This window comes from Gossypium hirsutum, chromosome A09, assembly GCF_007990345.1.
Source record: "Gossypium hirsutum isolate 1008001.06 chromosome A09, Gossypium_hirsutum_v2.1, whole genome shotgun sequence".
NCBI classification, from domain to species: Eukaryota; Viridiplantae; Streptophyta; class Magnoliopsida; order Malvales; family Malvaceae; genus Gossypium; species Gossypium hirsutum.
The window spans coordinates 11,628,888-11,639,955 of NC_053432.1; positions in this window are offsets into that span (position 1 = coordinate 11,628,888).

The window sequence follows — 11,068 nt, forward strand, 5'->3', positions numbered from 1 at the left end:
AGAAAGGGGCTAATTTGAACTCTAGATAGAAATTTGGGGCAAAAATAATAAAGTAAAAAGAAATGGGACCGAAATGCTAATATACATAAGTATCAAAGCCAAATTAAAAAGAAAAGAAATAAATGAGGCATGATTGAGTGTTTGCGCAAATGGGAAGGACTTAATGCACAATTTCCCCATTTTCAATTAAAAGGCACATATTAGGCCTGTTAAACGGGTTAAAGTGTAGGCCTTCACAATCCCCCCTTCCTTTTTCTTTTCTTCTTCCTTTTATTTCTTGTTCTTGAAGCTTAAAAGCAAAATCAAAAAAGAAAAAAAAAGAAAAAAAGAAATCAAAGATTAAAAAAAAACGTAACCTTTTCTCTCTTTTTTTGCTCTTTTATTTCTGAAATATATCTGTAATACAATGCTTTTTTGTGTTCCAAAAAAAAACCCCCCTCTTACATTGAGATTGTGGCTTTTTATAACCTTTTACAACTTGTTCTTCTCTTCTTCTTTTTTAATTTATTTGCCTTTTCCATTGTAGGCAAGTGGAGCAAAATGGGGGTGGGTGGCCAATTATGGTGGTGGAGTAGGTGGGATTAGGGTTTTCTTTTTTCTGATTTTTTTTTGGGTTGGGTTAGTGTTTTGGGCTAAGTTTTGGGCTAAGGGTTTTGGGTTTGTATTGGGTTTTAATTGGGTAGTTGAGTTATGTTTATTTGGGTTTGGTTTTATTGGGCCCCGGGTAAAATTTGGGCCATACAGCTGCCCCTCTTTGCTTGTTGTTGTGTAACAAGAACAGAGCAAAGACTATAAAAGGACCAATTTTACCCGGGCTCGCCAAGTGTTGAGTTCTTGATCTGCTTCTTCGATCTGTTCCTTCGATCTGTTCCCCATAAACACAGGGATGCCAAATCTGCTGTCTTCAACTTGTTCCTTATAAACACAGGGATGCCATGCTGAAATCTTCGATCTACTTCACTGTAAGAACAGGAATGTCAGATCTATTTCTTCGATTTGTTCCCTGGCAATACAGAGATGCCAAATCATCTTAGATTTGCTTTAACGTAAGCACGTGAAAGCCAAATCAACTATGATTCGATTTGCTCCTTATAAGCATAAGGATGCCAAACCATCTTGGATCCGCTTCAGCATAAACATCCGAAGGTGAGATCTGCTATGTGTCTGCTCTCCATCAAAGTGAAGATGCCAAACTTCGATTCGTTCTCTGACGATACAGAGACGACAAATCATCTTAGATTTGCTTTCTTGTAATCACGTGAAAGCCAAATCAACTATGTCTTCGATTTGTTCCTTGTAAACACAAGGATGCCAAACCATCTTGGATCTGCTTCAGTGAAATCGTCTGAAGGCGAGATCTGCTATGTGTCTGCTCTCCATCAAAGTGAAGATGCCAAACTTCGATTCGTTCTCTGACAATACAGAGACGACAAATCATCTTAGATTTGCTTCATCGTAATCACGTGAAAGCCAAATCAGCTATGTCTTCGACTTGCTCCTTGTAAACACAAGGATGCCAAACCATCTTGGATCTGTTTCAGCATAAACATCTGAAGGTCAGATCTGCTATGTGTCTGCTCTCCATCAAAGTCAAGATGCCAAACTTCGATTCGTTCTCTGACAATACAGAGACGACAAATCATCTTAGATTTGCTTCATCGTAATCATGTGAAAGCCAAATCAGCTATGTCTTCGATTTGTTCCTTGTAAACACAAGGATGCCAAACCATCTTGGATCTACTTCAGCGAAATCATCTGAAGGTGAGATCTGCTATGTGTGGCCTATTACCCTACTGCTTAAGGGATTAAGGCGCGTCATCCTGTAGAATGATTATGCCTGATAATTAGGATGCCATGATCGAAATGAGTCGGATGTTCCTAATTAAACATGTTATGATGCAAAATTTTACGAATATGACCCCAATCTTAGATGTCACCACTCATTCCTTCATTTATCTTTTCAAAGCATTATTCTTGCTCAACCTGTAGGCCTGTACCCATCCTCCAATGCTACGATCCACTGAGGATGTCTGTAAAACAATCTTTTCTTAAAATTGAATCATTGATTTTGTTCATTTTCCTTTTAGACTGGATGAAAGAAATTCCTTGAGTTCCTTCATCCTTTACTTACGTGAATTTCTCGAACAATTGTCCTGTTTTAGTTTCTTGTATTGTCTAGAAATTTCAGAGTAATACGCAAAACTTCGTTTGTAAACATATTTAGTTCATCTATCATTATTTCAATGCAACATGGAAGATGAATAAATCTTTAAGAATAATTGGATTTGAATGAATTAAGAAGAAAGAATACAAAGGAAATTAATCCGAAGGCCTATCTTTAGGAAGGAATAGAATCTAAAGATGGAAAACAAGATAGAAGTTAGATCCTCCAGATATCACCGCTTGAGTGCCTATACACCAGCTTCATGAAGTCTTTCTTGAGTTCAAAATGTGTTTAAAAGATCCCAAGTACTCTGTTGATGCCCTAGTTTGTAGCAAGATCACTGTGTACTCTTCAAAATTTGGGCTGCCCTTACAGGTTTTCAACTCAAAAACCTTTTGTTCACAAGGTGCTTTTTGCGGGTTTTCACCTTGGCCTCTCCGTTTTTGATTTTTTTTTCAAGGCGCCCTTTGCGGGTTTTCACCTTAGATTCTCTTTTTCTTTAGACAAAGTATTTTTTAACTGAGTCCGAGTTCACTGGATTAGGTAAACTTTTCCCATCTATTTCTGCTAAGATCAATGCACCACCGGAGAAAGCTTTCTTCACGACATACGGCCCTTCCCAATTCGGCATCCATTTTCCTCTAAAATCCTTTTGAATAGAAAGGATCTTTTTCAGTACAAGGTCTCCCTCATGGAATTCTCTTGGTCGAACTTTCTTGTCATAAGCTCGCATCATTCGCTTCTGATACATCTGACCATGTCTAATGGCTTTTAGCCTCTTTTCTTCAATCAAGTTCAACTGGTCATACCGGGATTGAACCCACTCAGCTTCATCTAACTTTACTTCTGTCAAAATTCGAAGAGAAGGTATTTCTACTTCAATAGGTAATACTGCTTCCATCCCGTAAACTAACGAGAATGGAGTTGCCCCAGTAGAGGTTCTGACAGATGTTCGATAGGCCAGGAGTGCAAACAGTAACTTCTCATGCCAATCTCTATAGGTCTCAGTCATCTTCCCCACTATTTTCTTAATATTCTTGTTGGCAGCTTCTACCGCCCCATTCATTTTTGGACGATAGGGGGAAGAATTGTGATGCTTAATCTTGAACTGGTCGCAAACTTCTACTATCGTTTTGTTGTTTAGGTTCAATGCATTGTCGGATATGATCTTCTCAGGCATTCCATACCGACAAATGATCTCCTTCTTCAAGAATCGACTCACAGCTGACTTAGTAACATTCGCATAAGAAGCAGCCTCTACCCATTTTGTGAAGTAGTCAATTACTACAAAGATAAACCAATGTCCATTTGAGGCTCTCGGTGATATTGGTCCAATAACATCCATGCCCCACATGGAAAAGGGCCATGGAGAAGTCATAACATACAAAGGTGAAGGTGGTACATGAATTTTATCCCCATAAATTTGGCACTTATGGCATTTCTTGGTGTAACTGATGCAATCCCCTTCCATAGTGGCCCAATAATAGCCAAACCTCATGATTTGCCTTGCCATCCTGAACCTATTTGCATGCATCCCGCATACACTTTCGTGAACTTCTTCTAGAATTAACTTAGCTTCCACAGCATCGACACATCTCAAAAGTACTTGGTCTTTTCGTCTTTTGTACAGGATATCTCCGTCTAAAACATAGTCGCAAGCTAACCTCCTCAAGGTTCGTTTGTCATTTTCACTGGCCTGTTCAGGGTATTTACGATCTCTCACGTATCGCAATATATCTTGATACCAGGGGTTATTGTCATTTCCCTCCCTCTCAATGTTAAAACAATGAGCTGGAGCCTCGTAAACACTCATTTGAATTGGCTTCATTTCTTCTTCTTTATTTGCCTTGATCATTGAGGCCAAGGTTGCTAAAGCATCTGTCATCTGATTTTTGTCTCGTGGGAGATAATTGAAGGTGATGCTATCAAATTCCTCAAGTAAACCCAAAACTACCTTTCGATAACTAATCAATTTAGGGTCCCTTGTCTCCCATTCACCTCTAAGCTGATAAACAACCAACGCCGAATCCCCATATACTTCTAGAGTTTTATACCTCGCTCTATAGCTGCTTGAAGTCCCATGATGCATGCTTCATATTCAGCCATATTGTTTGTGCAATCAAAGTCCAACTTGCACATAAAAGGATAATGATCGCCATTCGGAGATACCAAGACTGCCCCAATTCCATTTCCGACTGCATTAGAAGCCCCATCAAAATTGAGCTTCCAAGAAGAATTTTCAGTCATTGCTATACACATCAACTCCTCATTTGGAAAATCGAAGTTTAGTGGCTCATAATCCTCTAGAGCCCTACTAGCCAAAAAGTCCGCTACCGCACTTCCTTTTATAGCCTTCTAACTTATGTAGACTATATCAAACTCCGAAAGTAAAATTTACCATCTCGCCATTCTCCCATTTAGAGCTGTTGACTTCATCATGTATTTCAACGGATCAAATTTTGAGATGAGCCAAGTGGTATGGTATAGCATGTACTGTCTTAATCTCTGAGTTGTCCAAATCAGCGCACAACACAACTTTTCGATTGGTGAATATCTCATCTCACAGTCAGTGAACTTCTTACTGAGATAATAAATTGCCTTCTCCTTTTTCCCTGACTTATCATGCTGGCCAAGCACACATCCCATAGAATTACTGAACACTGATAAGTACAGTATTAATGGTTTATCTGGGCTGGGTGGAGACAATACTGGAGCATTCAACAAATACTGCTTGACCTTTTCAAAAGCATTCTGGCATTTCTCATCCCAAATACCTTGATTGTGCTTTCTGAGGAGGCGAAAGATAGGATCACATTTCTCGGTTAGTTGTGAAATGAACCGAGCAATGTAATTCAACCTTCCTAGGAATCCTCGAACTTCTTTTTGAGTATGAGGTGGAGGTAATTCTCGTATGGCTTTGACCTTGTCTGAGTCGACTTCAATTCCTTTTTCACTGACTACGAAGCCTAACAACTTTCCGGATCTGGCTCCAAAGGTACACTTTGCTGGATTGAGCTTCAACTGAAATTTTCTCAACCTTACAAACAATCTTCTCAAGACCTCAATATGCTCTTTTTTCGTACGGGACTTGGCAATCATATCATCGACGTATACCTCAATATCCTTATGCATCATGTCATGGAACAAGTTCACCATGGCCCTTTGGTACGTTGCCCCTGCATTTTTTAGTCCAAATGGCATTACTTTATAGCAAAAGGTGCCCCACAAGGTTATAAAGGTGGTTTTATCCATGTCCTCTAGATGTATCTTTATCTGGTTGTATCCTGAGAAACCATCCATAAAGGAGAACAATGAATATCCCGCTGTGTTATCTACTAAAGTGTCAATGTGGGGTAAAGGAAAATTATCTTTTGGGCTTGCTTTGTTCAAGTCTCTATAATCAACACACATTCGTACTTTTCCATCCTTCTTGGGGACTGGCACAATGTTAGCTACCCATTCGGAGTACCTAACTTCTTGCAAGAATCCTGCATCAAACTGTTTCTTGACTTCATCCTTTATCTTCAAAATGATATCTGGCCTCATTCTTCGCAACTTCTGTTGGACTGGCTTACAATCTTGTTTTATCGGAAGATGATGTACCACAATGTCAGTACTCAATCCAGGCATATCTTGATATGACCAGGCGAAGATATCCTTGAACTCTCGAAGCAACTCAATCAGACCATGCCTTGTGTCCACGCCAATTAGGGTTCCGATTTTCAACTCCTTCCCTTCCTCTAGAACTATATTCTCTATTGCCTCTTTCTCATGTGGCATGATTTGTTTTTCCTCCTGCTTAACCATTCTTAACAGATCGAGAGATACGTCACAATCCTGAACATCTTCAAAATTCTGAGGTTCCTCTAAACACATGTCTTGCTCGCCAAAGAAATTAGGAGCTGTAGTATCAGCGCTCATATCATTGATATCTAGGGACCTGTGGGGGTATGAAAGAATATACAAAGAATGAATGAATCAAAGAATGATTGTTTATGTGCTATGAATAAAAGAACAAGAATTGCTAGAATTTGAAGGAATATTGGTCGATAAAAATAGAACGATACTCGTGTAAATTGATAAAAAGTTATGTTTTATTTAAATAATTATAGATGAACATAAGCCTATTTCACGAATATAATCTTACTACTCCTAGGCCCTAGAGTAACAGACATGTTTTGAGAATTACTCTGAAAAACTCCTAAAGACTACAGGAAGGTCTTCCATAGTCCAATTATTCAGAGAGCTCCCCGGTTCGTAAGGGCAAATGCCCTCGAGGCTTCCTTGCTCCAATCCTTCATCGTGTACAGCGTTAACTTGATGACTTTCCTTTATCAGCAATCCTCTTGATTTGAAGGATTTGGATATAGGTGAGAATGTCATCGGTCCCCACTCCACTTCTCTTCCATTCAAACGCGCATTTCTTCTCGCTTGGCGCTTCTCTATTTCCTGCCTCTTGTGCTTGTGGTCTGGCTTGAAACCTAAGCCAAAGTGGTCCTTCTTCTCAATCAGTTTTGGGATTTGAACCTCTCCTTGCAACTGTCTTCCTAGCCCTTTTCTCGGCAATGCTCCTTTCCCCATCATCATTTGTAGGGCCATCCTCGTGGCTCCAGACATTTTGGGTACCGGCACTTTGCTTCCCTCTAAAATAAAGGTGGCATTGATGACCTCTAAAGAGTGGAAAGAACATTCAATAGCCTCTTCATTTGCCTCAACATAAGGGGTCTTGCTGGTAACTACCGCTATGATGTCCTCTTCCGCATTGATGGTTACTAAGCGACCATCTGTCACTAACTTTAATTTTGGTGCAATGAAGAGGGCACCACTCCTGCCGAGTGTATCCATGGTCTCCCCAATAAACAATTGTAGGAGGGCTTGATATCCATTACTAGAAAATCAACTTCATACGTATTCGGCCTAATCTCCAGAGGGATGTCAATTCGTCCCATTACTTTTCTTTCAGTTCCATCAAAGGCTCTTACCACATTATGACACGTTTTCATATGCGAACTGTCAATAGGCAATCTGCTCAGGGTAGATAGCGGCAGGATGTTCAAAGCAGACCCATTATCCACGAGTACACTTAGAAGTGTGTATCCTTTGCACCGAGTAGTGATGTGTAGGGCTTTGGTTGACCCTATGCCCCCAGGTGGAATTTCATCATCATTAAAATAAATGAAATTGTCAGCACTAATATTTTTTACTAACCGGTCTAGCTTGTTAACGGATATGTCATGGGTAACATATGTTTCGTTAAGCACATTTTACAACGCATCTCGATGCACCTCAGAATTCAAGAGTAGGGCTAACATGGATATACACGTCGGCTGCTTACGCAATTGCTCGACCACGCTATACTCGCTATGTTTCAGGAATTTTAGAAACTCCTTAGCCTCTTCCTCTTTTACCGGCTCATTGATGAGTACTTCAGTCTCCTTCTCCCTTTCAGTCTCGACATCTTTTGTCTTTACGGGCTCTACTATGATATTCCCCCCGTCATAACGTTTCCCACTTCGTGTATGAGAACCTTCATTTTGCGTGCCCCTGGATGCGCTAGCTATACTCTCCCCCTCAGGTATTGTTATATTGCAGTCATAGCTCCGTGACACCCTCCTGTCATCCTTATAAGGGAAAGGATTGGGTTTACGGATGACTATTTTGGGCCTAGTTTGCGACCCCTCCTCATTATTCCCTGGAAAGGAAATAATAATTCTCGGTTGGTTGGTTCTTTGTCGTTCATTCTCCAGCACACATATTTGTCTTTCATAAGAACTACCTTTAGAAACCTGCAACTCTTTGTTAACTATAAGGCCTTGTACCATGACCTTGAACTTTTCACAATTTTGGATCATATGACCCACTTCCCCATGGAACTCACAATGGTTCTCTATTCATTCTCTTCCTTTTCTAGAGGTCAGTATACCTCTCTTCACCATCTCCTCCCATATTTCCTTCATAGGTGTCTTCACCTCAGCAATGTCTCTATTGATTTTTCCTTTCTTTATTTCATCAATGGCATTCACTCCTTGATTACCATGATCTGGTAACGGATTTTCGGTATTAGGGGTACTGTCGAATTTCACAACCCCCATCTTGATAAGCCTCTCCACTGCCTTCTTGAATCCTATGCAGTTTTCGATCGAATGCCCCGGTATTCCCGCATGATATTCGCATTTAGCATTTGCATCATACCATCTGGGGTACGGTGGCTGTAGTGGTTTCAAGTGAAATGGAGCAATGGCATTTGCATCATACAAGCTTTGATAAAGCTCACGATATGTCACAGGGATAGGCGTAAATTGCATTCTTTCCGAATTCTGTCTTATGCCCGATTCATGTCTTTGGGTATTTTGTTGTTCGACTATAGCTGCTTTGGGTTGACCAACTATGATTGCCCTCGAGTTGAGACTATTCACCTCATTTTCCTTCCTTCTTGGGGCCGATCTTTTAGCCACTTCCCCCTCGATTTTACTGCCTCTCACGGCATTCTCAATCATCTCACCCGCCATAACTATATCCGCGAAACTTTTTGTGGTACTTCCAATCATATGTGTGATGAATGGCGCCTTCAAAGTATTAATAAATAACATGGTGGTTTCCTTTTCCAACAATGGTGGTTGTACTTGCATTGCCACCTCCCTCCATCGTTGTGCATATTGCCTAAAACTTTCATTAGGTTTTTTCTCCATGTTTTGAAGTGTGATCCTATCTGGCGTCATATCAGTCACATGGTTATACTGTTGCATGAAAGCCTGTGCAAGATCTCTCCATGAACTGATTCTTGCATAGCTCAACTGATTGTACCACCTAGCCGCCGCTCCCACTAAGCTGTCTTGAAAACAATGGATCAATAGTTGATCGCTGTTCACATAACCAGTCATTCTTCTACAAAACATTGTTATGTGTGCCTCTGGGTAAGTAGTCCCATTGTACTTTTCAAACTCTGGCATCTTAAATTTATGAGGAAGCACCAAATCTGGAACCAAACTTAAGTCTTTGGCATCAATCCCATGATGATTGCCAGCACCTTCTAAAACCCTAAACTTCTCCTTTAACCACCTGCAACGATCTTCCAACTGTTTTGAGGATTCAGTGGCCATTCTTTCCTTCTCCATTAAATCCAGATCAGGAGTAATAGGGTTGATCGAGCTATCACCCAAATTATTTCCCAACCCAGATGGGAAATTTATGGGGATTCTAGCATCCACTGGCCCATATTGAGGCCTTACTGTGACAGATAGCCTTCTAGGAGGTGCTTCGGTTTGTAGGTGCACATGAGGCGGAGTAAAACCTGGAGGAGGACCTTCATTATCCTCTTCAGTGATCGCCATAGAGCTTTTCCTTTATCAGTGGCTCTTAGCAGCTGAGCCATTTCAACCATCATGTTTCTCTGAGCCTCTAGCATCTGCTCCTTCATTTCATTCTGTATTTTGGCCAACTGCTCTTGCATTTGATCTTGCATATCTTTTTGTAATTGCTCAAACCTTTGATCCATGTTCTTAGTTTTAGTACGAGTGCCGTAAGGATGTGTGATTTCTAGATTTTCTTTTTTACCTCTCTCTTTTCTACCTCTCTGGAAAGTAAACTTTAACTAATCAGGGTCTTTCTATAACTTTGAATGCAAATGATGTGATGAAATGTTATGAGATGCAAATGCATGAATGCAAAAAGAATATCGATTCTAGTTCAACTTCATTTAGAAAATTTTATTTAGAAAAAGAATATCTTTACATATAAGAGGATTACAAATACGATTTCGCCCTAAGGCCTAAAGCTTTAACTCCATCTAATAAAAGGGTTAACTTTCGTCCTACATCCGATGATGATGAATACATCAGACTCAATACGTCAGCTCGAATTGCCAAGTCTTGCACATACTCAGCAACCTCTCGAATCTGAGTTATGGCTTCACCAATGACATGATCCCTTTTTCTGACCTGTTCTATAGCCTGATATAACTCTCCCCTCAGATAATCCTCTTGCGCCTTGAGCTGCTCAACCCGGAGTTCACCGTCATGTAATGCCACCTCTAAATCTTCAACCTTGCTTCTTAGCTCCTTTAACTCGACCGTAGAATTATGGTTTTGGTGCCAACGCAGGGATTTTCTGAGTTCCATTACCTTGGTCCTCAATCCTTTATTCTCTTCCTCTAATGCCAAATTCTGCCCCCGTATTTCTTAGGATTTCCTCTCCCAGTACTCGGCTCTATCCTTTTCTTCTTGAACCTCCTTCTGCCACTGATTCGAAGATCCTCCTACTCTCGCCCTCCTCAAGGCTACTTGTGCCCTTTTGTAATGCTCCCTTAGATCATCTCGATCTTCCTCAATCTTCCTTTTTTCTTTCCTCTCTTTCTCGACTTCCATCTTTTGAACATCAACGTCCAAACTCAAGTACATCTTTTCTTCTTCGAGCTTTGCTATCCTCCTCTCGAACTCCAAGCTTTGTCTCTCGAACTCTTGTTTCATAATTTCTAACTTTGAGGGCTTGCAAATATTCCTCTATTGGTCGAGCTCCTTCCATACTTGGATTAGGGATATTATCATTAACTCTTCTACCTCTCCATTCTATGTATTCCGGTGTCGTAGCGGGGCTAACTTTTCCTCTCAATCGACAAGTCTTCTTCCAAGCACTAGAAACTTCACTAACCCTCCTCTTGTAATCGGCTCCTCTATATACAAACTCACTTTGAGCCAACCCCTGAGTCGCTGGTATGAACTGTCTCAATCCATGCTGCCTCAGTACGAGCAAAGGGGCATAGCCAATGGCACCCCAAATCCCCAATAAGGGTACCCAATCAAAACTACCGCATCGGTAAAGAACCTCACCAGGCATCATCCACGGAGCCCTCCACTCGACATCTTTCGACTGAAGGTTCTGAAGTAACGCTATCCAATTCTCTTCTAG